The sequence below is a fragment of the Phyllobates terribilis genome, unplaced genomic scaffold (genome assembly GCF_046119375.1).
Source record: "Phyllobates terribilis strain yellow unplaced genomic scaffold, ASM4611937v1 Scaffold_11__3_contigs__length_659146591, whole genome shotgun sequence".
NCBI classification, from domain to species: domain Eukaryota; kingdom Metazoa; phylum Chordata; class Amphibia; order Anura; family Dendrobatidae; genus Phyllobates; species Phyllobates terribilis.
Genome location: NW_027362771.1, coordinates 308,658,922 through 308,669,850, shown reverse-complemented (window position 1 = coordinate 308,669,850; position 10,929 = coordinate 308,658,922).

Below are 10,929 nucleotides of genomic sequence, written 5' to 3'. Positions count from 1 at the left end.
GCTTTTTCATCATACCACTGAACAAAAGTGGAATAAAACGTGATCAAAAAGTCGAATGTAAATAAAAATTGTATTGCTGAAAACGTTATCTTGTCCCGCAAAAAGCAAGCCATCATACAGCTGTCAACAAAGAAATAAAAAATCTATAGCCCTCAGAATATTGCGATGCCAAAACAATACTTTTTTTCTAAAAAATAGTTAATATTGTCTAAAAGCGGCAAAACATAAAAAATAATATAAATGTGGTATCGCTGTAATCGTACTGACCAAAAAAAAAATATGACTGTCAATTTTACCATGTGGTGAATGGCATAAAAAAAATTCTGAATTGCTGGTTTTTGTTCATTCTGCCTCCCAAAAATCGGAATAGAAAGCGATCAAAAAATGTTAAATGCCTGAAAATGGAACCAATAAAAACGTCAACTCGTCCCTCAAAAAACAAGCCCTCACATGACTCTGTAGTCAGAAAAATTATAGCTCTCAAAATATGGGGATGCAAAAACTTTTTCTCATAAAAAAAAAGCGTTTTTTAATGTGTCATAGTAGCCAAACATAAAAACCGATATAAATCTGATATCACTGTAATTGCACCGACCCGAAAATAAAGTCGTCTAATCACTTTCACTGCACAAAGAACGTCGTAAAAAGATAAATAAAATCAATTCGCAGTAAGGTTTGGCTCATTTATCCTGCGCTCTACGCTGAGCGCGTACAACGGTATTTCCATGTAAATCTCTGAAATACTTAATTCTGACGGAATCCCCGACATAAGATTTGCTATAATGAGGCAGATAAAAACATTGTGGACTCCAGCTGGCCTGTGATCCGGCAGTGTCCATCTTTTTAGGTGTGTATAAAAGCGCGGTCAACCACAGTTTTGTGTATCTCTGAAAAGTAGGACAATGCTGAACAGAGGCCAGACAGAGTCCAGAGTAACTCTGCTGCATCATTATAGTGAATGGATCCCTCAGGGGTTTCATCTGAATCACATCATTCAGAGATTTAGATGGAAATGCCGATGTAAGTTCTCAGCGAAGAGCGAAAGATAAATGTGAATCAAAATGTTATGTAAAATGTTCCCAATAAAAGTTTAAATTCACACAAAACAACAAGTTCCCACTCAGGTCCGTCATCCGTGAATGGAAATATAGGGGGCATCCATGTTACTAATAGCACAAAGGCACTGGAAAAGCGCTATGGCTACTTACCTCCCGAAAGTATTACAGCAAATTCTGCACTCCCAAATCCAAATGCCCACCTCCCTTCTGAGCCCCAGAGTGTGCATAAACCGTAGTTAGCATCCACATGTTTGGCATTTCTGTAGCGATGAGTGCTCTCTAATTTATAGGGTCCATGTCTACAGAAGCATGAGCTGGGCGCAATGTATGGACACGGCAACGTACTGGACACTACAAAGTACGGGCACTACAACAGCAGATTTGTAATTTTCACTCCACAACATCCGTTGCTATTTGTTTCTGGAGAACACACATGGTGTCAAAATCGTCACTATACCCATTGGCATATCGCCAGTGGCGGCAGGCCACGCCACGTGCCACGTGCGCTGGGGGGGTCCGCAGCGGGCCCTCACCACACAGGGCCCTCCCCGCACCAGGCCCCGCCTCCGCCCGTTAGCACCCAGCCACTCGCCCGCACAGAATGATGAGGGTTGAAGCGTCTACTGACGCTCCCTCCTCCATCATCATTGCTTGCACTGACGGCCTCCAATGATGATGGAGGAGGGAGCGTCAGCAGACACTTCCACCCCTATCAATCTTCCTCGGAGTCTGACGTGTCAGAGCAGCGGGCGTGATGACGTCATTACAGGGCGCCCGCCAGGGGCTGGCTGGCAAATTTTGGCCTAGGGAGCAAGCATACAGCAGTGGCCCATGAGCAGCGGCACAGTCTCACTGCGCACGCGTGGGACCAGCGGCCAGACATGTAGAAATGCCCATGCGCCCCACAGTATCAGCGCTCGCCGGGAGCAAAATTCAAACACGTGGGTGGTGCCAGCAGTGACTGAATGCGGCGCCGTCCCTGACTGAATGAGAGAATCACACCCCTATGGCTGAAAACAAGCAGGTAGGACAAAGTGTATATAATGTTATAAAATCATTATACTACCACCGATTTTAATGAAAAACTTGTTATTGATGCACATTGCGTCACTAACCAATGGGAGCAGTGTACATAGCAACTAGGATGGGACAGGTTCCCTTTAAAGCCAGAGATGTCAAATTCAACTACACAGAGGGCCAAAGTTCAATGCTTGGGCAAAGTCACGGACCAACCTTGATATTTATTAAAAAAGTGTCTACAATTGAGGAAGTTTTTCTTTATCAAATATAACGATTAATTAAAAAATTATAGTGGAATATTATAATATGTTATGTAAAAGCAGTAAAAAGCATATGGCCCAATGGCCTAACTTAAATATGTAATTTAACACAGGATAAAAATCTTTGAATGAAACAGATAATAAATTAATAATGTATGATGCAAACAAAAGTGCCCCCAAACCCAGTATGACACCCCCACAGTGAATTCCTCCACACTCACAGTATGATGACCCTACTGTAAACCCTCCCTCAATCCCCCCAACAAACTATGGTGACCCCATCACAGTATGATTCTCCAACTGTAATCCCCACACAGCCCTCCATACAGTATAATGGCCCCCATAGTCCTCCATACAGTATAATGGCCCCACATAGTCCTCCATACAGAATAATGGGCCCACATAGTCCTCCATACAGTATAATGGCCCCGCATAGTCCTCCATACAGTATAATGGCCCCGCATAGTCCTCCATACAGTATAATAGGCCCCACATAGTCCTACATACAGTATAATAGCCCCACATAGACCTCCATACAGAATAATGGGTCCCACATAGTCCTCCATACAGAATAATGGGCCCTACATAGTCCTCCATACAGTATAGTGGCCCCACATAATGCTCCATACAGTATAGTGTGCCCCACATAATCCTCCATACAGTATAATGGGCCCACATAGTCCTCCCTACAGAATAATGGCCCCACATAGTCCTCCCTACAGAATAATGGCCCCACATAGTCATTCATACAGTATAATGGCCTCACATAGTCCTCCATACAGTATAATGGGCCCCACATAGTCCTCCATACAGAATAATGGGCCCCACATAGTCCTCCATACAGTATACAGGGCCCCACATAGTCCTCCATGTAGTATAATAGGCCCACATAGTCCTCTACACAGAATAATGGGCCTTCATAGTCCTCCATACAGAATAATGGCCCCACATAGTCCTCCATACAGTATAATGGGCCCCACATAGTCCTCTATACAGAATAATGGGCCCACATAATCGTCCATACAGAATAATGGCCCGACATAGTCCTCTATACAGGATAATGGCCCCACATAGTCCTCCATACAGAATAATGGGCCCCACATAGTCCTCCATACAGTATAATGGCACCACATAGTCCTCTATACAGAATAATGGGCTCACATAGTACTCCATACAGTATAATGGGCCCCACATAGTCCTCCATACAGTATAATGGGCCCACAAAGTCCTCCATACAGAATAATGGCCCCACATAGTCCTCCATACAGCATAATGGCCCCACATAGTCATCAATACAGTAAAATGGCCCCACATAGTCCTCCATACCGTATACATGGCCCCACATAGTCCTCCATACAGAATAATGGCCCCGCATAGTCCTCCATACAGAATAATGGGCCCCACATAGTGCTCCATACTGTATACATGGCCCCACATAGTGCGCCGTACTTTATACAGGGCCCCACATAGTGCTCCATACTGTATATATGGCCCCACATAGTGCTCCGTACTGTATATATGGCCCACATGGTGCTCCGTACTGTATATTTCGCCCCGCATAGTGCTCCATACTGTATGCACGACCCCGCATAGTGCTCCTTACTGTATACACGACCCCACATAGTGCTTTGTACTGTATACAGGGCCCCACATAGTGCTCCGTACTGTATACACGGCCCCGCATAGGTGCTCCGTACTGTATACATGGCCCCGCATAGTGCTCCGTACTGTTTACATGGCCCCACATAGTACTCCATGCTGTATATGACTCACCCCCTGGGCCATGGGGTACTCGAAACCGGGTCTTCTGGTGTACGGTGCTGATGGGGGTAGTAGTGGCAACCCGGTCCCGTGGCTCAGGGTGGTCAGACCAATGTTGTGGCAGCCTATTTATAGATTTGTGAATGTCCGACTACGCCACCAGTGGATTGCGGTCAGGGATAGCCGCCGCTGCTAGGCAGACCGCTGAGGCTGGTGTTGGTGTGCAGCTCAAGTGTAGGTGGATGCTGGGGGTGATAGTGCCGGCCGCAATAGTAAAAGTTCAGAGTCCGTTTCAAAATGTTTCTGGGTCTTTATTGTAGATGTTATTAATGACCCAACAGTAGTACCGGTTAGGAATGGGCCTGGGTGTCTGAGAGCATTCGGAGGAGCCCCACTGGTCAGGGTGAGTGTGTAGGCCTACCGTTCTCTCTATGCTCTTTCTGACTATCCCCCTTTTCGTGGTGTAATAGCCCACGTCCCTGACCTTGCCGTGTACTTCTCGCCTGTATGGCTTGCGACTCGGGCCTTGGGTACCTTTTGCTTTCTCCTCGCTGTACTGGTCCCTCTGTGTGGCGGAGCCTCCAGGCTTCTTAGGCCAAGGGACCTGAAATCCCTCGCGGGTTGGTTCTTTGCTGCTGGGAATGATAACCCGGACAGCCTCGGACCCCAATGTCCGGTTAGATTGATTCTCTGCCAGGACCGGCTCTCGTCGCCTCTGTCCCTGTCTCCTCTGCCTCATGGACTCCTCAGCTGCTGCTGACCTGTCCCTTCCTCTAAGAAACCCTTCTGGTCTCTCTAACCCTGCCCCAGTTCCAGCTTTTATAGGGCAGCCAGCTCCCCCTACTGGCCTGGGACAGGAGGTGCTGCATGCTACTTGTCCCTAAACAGGGAACCTCTCTCCTGCTCTCAGACGCAGATTAATCACATTTGTGGCAACCAGGCCTGGGGTGCCACATTTACATGGCCCCTCACTGTATAATGGCCCCATATTAAAAAAATAAATAAATACTCACCTCTGCCATTCCAACGCTGATCCCTACTTACCTGTGGGCTCACGAGCCATCCCTCTTTCACTAGTGCCGCGGCCGCCGGCCACTCTTCTCTGTGCGCACCCTCCCAGCAGGCTTCACTCCCTTCCAGTAAGCCGCGCCCTCCCAGCAGGCGCGCTCCCTGATGGGAGGGCGCGTGCAGAGGAGAGTGGCCGCGGCAGTATTGCCGTCAGGCGGCACAGTTCGGGCCGCCCGGCTGAGGCGATGGCTGCTGGCCGGGCAGCCCAAAACCACTGCTGGAGGACCGGCCTGGGGGGCAATTGCCCCTCTGCCACCTGGCCCAGCCCGCCCCTGGTGCCCGCTGCTCGGAGATGTCCGGCACTTCACACCACACGCTGAGGAGACTGGAGCATTGGGTGGAACCAGGAGAGGTGAGTGCTGTGTTTATTTTTTTTAAGTCAGTGATCAGTGGCCATTATACAGTATTGGAGGTGCATTATATTGTATGGAGTACCATGGGGGGAGTGTATTATATTGTGTGGAGGACCATGGGGTGCATTATGCTGTGTGGAGGACCATGGGGGGAGTGTATTATATTGTGTGGAGGACCATGGGGTGCATTATGCTGTGTGGAGGACCATGGGGTGCATTATGCTGTGTGGAGGACCATGGGGTGCATTATGCTGTGTGGAGGATCATGGGGGTGCTTTATGCTGTGTGGAGGATCATGGGGGTGCATTATACTGTATGGAGGACCCTGGGGGTGCATTATGCTGTATGGAAGAGCATGGGGGTGCATTATACTGTATAGAGGACTATTGGGGCTCATTATGCTATAAGGGGGACCATGGGGTGCATTATACTGTATAGAGGATCACAGGGGGTGCATTATATTGTGTGGAGGACCATGGGGGTGCATTATACTGAATGGAGGATCATGGTGGGCGCGTTATACTGTATGGAGGATCATGGTGGGCGCATTATATTGTGTGGAGAATCATGGGGGTGCATTATATTGTATGGAGGATCATGAGGTGTGCATTATATTGTATGGAGGACCATAGGGGTGCATTATATTGTATGGAGGACCATAGGGGTGCATTAAATTGTATGCAGGACCATAGGGTGTGCATTATATTGTATGGAGGACCATGGGGGTGCATTATATTGTATGAAGGACCATGGAGAGAGCATTTTTATTATCTGGAGGACCATAGGGAGAGCATTTTATCATCTAGAGGACCATAGGGAGAGCATTTTATTATATGGCGGACCATGGGGGGAGCATTTTATTATATGGAGGACCATGGAGGGTGCACTATATTTTATGGAGGACCATGGGGAGGCACTATATTTTATGGAGGACCATGGGGAGTGCACTATATTTTATGGAGAACCATGGGGAGTGCCTTATACTATATGGAGGGTTATGGAGGCGCATTATACTATATGGAAGGCATTGTGGGGCCATTATAATATGTGGAGGTCCATTATACTGTATGCAAGCAATTATACAGTGTAAAGGTTTGTATGGAGTCCATCATACTGTGTGGGGGCCATTATACTGTTTGGAGGGCTAGTGTGGGCCATTATACTGTATGTAGGCCCATTATAGTGCATGGAGGGCTGTCTGGGGGTCACAGTTGGGGGATCATACTGTGTTGGGGTCACCATACTTTGCCTTGGGAGTTGAGGTGGGGTACAGTAGAGTCATTATACTGTGCATGTGGAGGAATTCACCATGGGGATATCATACTGTGTTTGGGGACACTTTTGTTTGCATAATGCTTTATGGGGGCAATGAAAGAGAAATCTGGGACTTCAGCAGGAGGAAAATTACTATGTAAAAAAGTTGTGAGATATGCTCTTCTGTGACCCCGATAATTATTTTTTTATTTTTTTTTATTTTTTGGATGGGGGACCCAATTAGAACTTCTGCTAGGGGGCCCCATGATTTCTATGTACGCCCCTGACTACACCTTTAGATAAATTCCCAGAGTGGCGTAAATTCCAAAATGTGGTCACTTGATGGGGGGAGGGGGATCTGCTGTTCTGGCACGTAAGGTCTCTGTGTATGGAGTCCACAAACTATTCTACAATAATTTGTTCTCCAAGAGTCCAATAGTGCTCCTTCCCTTCCGAGTATCACCATGTGGCTAAGCAGTACTGTACAGCCACATGTGGGGTATTGCCACGTTTATCAGAAATTGTGTGACACATTTTGGTGCCGTTTGTACCCATTTCCCAGTATGAAAATGTAAAATCTGGGGCTAAAACAAATTTTTTGTGGTAAAAATGTAATTAATTTTCCTTCACAGCCCAATGGTATAAAATTCTGTGACACATCCGTGGTGTCAATATGATCTTTGCACCCTTGGATGAATTCATTTAGAGTTGTAGTTTGTAAAATGGGGTCACTTATGAGGGGTTCTGCTGTTGTGGCACCTCAGAGGCTATGCCAATGTGACATGGCACCTGCAAACCATAACAACAAAATCTGCAATATAATATGGCGCTTCCTTCTGAGCATTCCACTGTGCCTGAAAAGTATATCCCAATTACGGGTATTGGCACTCTCAGGAGAAATTGCACAACAAGCTGTGAGGTCCATTTTTTCCTACTAACCCTTATAAAATTAAAAACTTGGGGCTAAAACAACATTTTAGTGGTAAAAATGTAATTATTCTTTCTTCATCGCCCAATGGTATAAAATTCTGTGAGGTACATGGGGAGTTAATATGCTGACTGCACCCCTAGATGTATTCATTGTAAAGTGGGGTCACTTATGGGGGGGTCTTCTGGTATGTCGGGGGCTCTGCCAATGTGATATGGACCTCTCAAACCATTCCAGCAAAATCTGCACTTCAGTATGGCTCTCCTTCCCTTCTGAGCTTTGCACTATGCCACAAAAGTAGTTTTCGACCACATATGGGGTATTGGTGTACTCAGAAGAAATTGCGTAACAAATTTCAGCATTCGTTTTCTCCTATTACCACTTCTGAAAATTAAAAACTTGAGGCCAGAGCAACATTTTAGTGCAAAAAATTGTAATTTTTCATTTACTCAGCCTGATGTTATACAATTCTGGAATCGCAGGAAGTTTAAAAATGCTCACTACACACCTAGATGAATTTCTCAAGAGGTGTAGTTTCCAAAATGGGGTAATCTGTGAAGGTTTCTGCTCATTAGGCTACCTCAGGGGCTCTGCAAATATCACATAGCATCTGCTATCTATTCCAGACAATTTTGTTCTCCAAAAGTCAAATGGCACTCTTTTCCTTCCGAGCCCTGATGTTGCTGCCAAACAGTGGTTTTCCAACACATATGAGGTATTGGTGTACTCAGGAGAAATTGCACAACAAATTATATGGTCCATTTTCTCCTGTTTCTCTTGTGAGAATGAAAAATTTGTGCCCAAAACAACATTTTTGTGGAAAAAATTTTTTTTTTCATTTTTACGGCTCAACATTGTAAAATTCTGTGAAGCACATGTAGCTTCAAGGTGCTTACCACACCTCTAAATAAATTCCTTGAGGGGTGTAGTTTCCAAAAAGGATCACTTGTGGGGGGTTTCCACTGTTTAGACACCTCATGGGCTCTGCAAACAGGACATGGCATTCGCTATCTATTCCAGACAATTTTCCTCTCCAAAAGTCAAATGACGCTCCTTCACTTCCGAGCCCTGCCTTGCTTCCAAAGATTCATTTTTCACCACATATGGAGTATCGAGTACTCAGGAGAAATTGTGCAACAAATTATATGGTCCATTTTCTCCTGTTACTCTGGTGAAAATGAAAAATTTGAGGCAAAACTAACATTTTTGTGGGAAAAAAATGTATTGTTTCATTTTTCTGGCTCAACGTCATAAAATTCTGTGAAGCAACTGTGGGGTCAAGGTGCTCACCACAGCAGCCAGTTTTGTGTTCCAAAAGTCAAATGGTGCTCTTTCCCTTCTGAGCCCTGCCGTCACAGTAGGTTTTCCACCACATATGGAGTATCGGTGTACTCAAGAGAAATTGTACAACAAATTTTGGGGTCCATTTTCTCCTGTTACCCTTGTGAAAATAAAAAAATTGGGGCTAAAGCAACATTTTTGCCCGAAAAATGTGATTATCTTTATTTTCATGGCTCAACGTTATAAAATTCTGTGAAGCACTTGTGGGTTCAAGGACCTCACCACACAGCTAGATAAATTTCTTGAGGGGTGTAGTTTCCAAAATTGGGCCATTTATTTGGGGTTTCCATTGTTTAGGCACATCAGGGCTCTGCAAACACAACGTGGCATCTGCTCTCGATTCCAGCCAATTTTGCATTCCAAAAGTCAAATGGTGTTCCTTCCGAACCCTGCCGCTTGCCCAAACAGTATTAGTGAAAACAGGTTGGGGGTGAAGGGGTTAAACATTGACAGAGAAAGCAGAAAAATCCTGCTCACAGAAAAAGTCCAAAAAGGTGCATTTTATTTTTCATGGTACATGAAGCAAAAGATCAAAATTGTGTGTTCACAAAAAAGAGAATACAGACATCTTTTGACGCGTTTTGAGCGACAAGCACTCTTTGATCTTGACAAAGAGCGCTTGCCGCTCGAAACGCTTCAAAAGATGCCTGTATTCTCTTTTTTGTGAACACACAATTTTAATCTTTGCTTCATGTACCTTGGAAAATAAAATGCACCTTTTTGGACTTTATCTGTGAGCTGGATTTTTCTGCCTTCTCTATAGGATGTTGCACCCTGCCCAAGTGCTATCCGTGCTCCAGAACTGCAGGTGGTGAGCTGGATTTACTTCTGTGAGTTAAACACGGACTTGTGAATGAGGCCTAATAGTGTTCCTACTGGCAAGAGGAACTTGCTTCTTTGGGTAAGTGGCAGATAAAATTAAATAAATTCAAAAATAGTTTTTACTCATTTTATGGACCTGAATGTCTTTCTTGAAAAATATAATATTACAGGTTACTAGTACTAAATTCTGTGATGGGGCAGTGATGTAGGTAAATAGCCTGATTGCCGTATATGAAGTCGAGAAGGAATTTTTCCCTTAATATGGGACAAATAGCATCTGCCTCAAAGGGTTATTGCCTTCCTCTGGATCAACATGTTATATAATAGGTTGAACTCGACTTATACCCAGGGCTGCCACCAGGAATTTCGGGACCCCCTTTTGAGACTCCGCCCAGGCTCCACCCCAGCTCTGCCTCCGCCCGTCGGACCTTCCACAGTCCCACCGCCCACTCTTGGAAAAACTCTACTTTCTGCACCATATCTTCACCAATCACACATTAACAGTTCCCATAGAACACCAGATCACATACATAGCCAGCAGCTTTTGTTTTGGTCAAAAGATTTTTTAAGCCGCCACAAGTAGACTCTTCTGGCCAGGCCCTACTCTACTCTAACCTGTTAAACATTTCTTATAATACCCAATATTCGTTTTAGGTATATTTTTATTTAAGGGAATGTTTCACATACATTTTTTAAAATTACCAATAATACCATATACAAGGGACAAATACCATCACACCATGACCATACCACATATTACCACCACATAGTGACCGAATAATACCACATACAAAGGACAAATACCGCCAGACCGTGACCAGATCACATATTACCACCACATAATGACCTAATAATACCACATACAAGGGACAAATACCGCTATGCCGTGACCAGATCACATATTACCACCACATAGTGACCGAATACTACAATACTGATTATTAATAAAAAAAAACAGAATACTAATATTAGCATAAGTGCCATTATACACAGGAGCTCTGTGCATAGTATACAGTGTATAGTGTCAGTGTACAGATAACACACTGACTCACTGGTGACGTCTC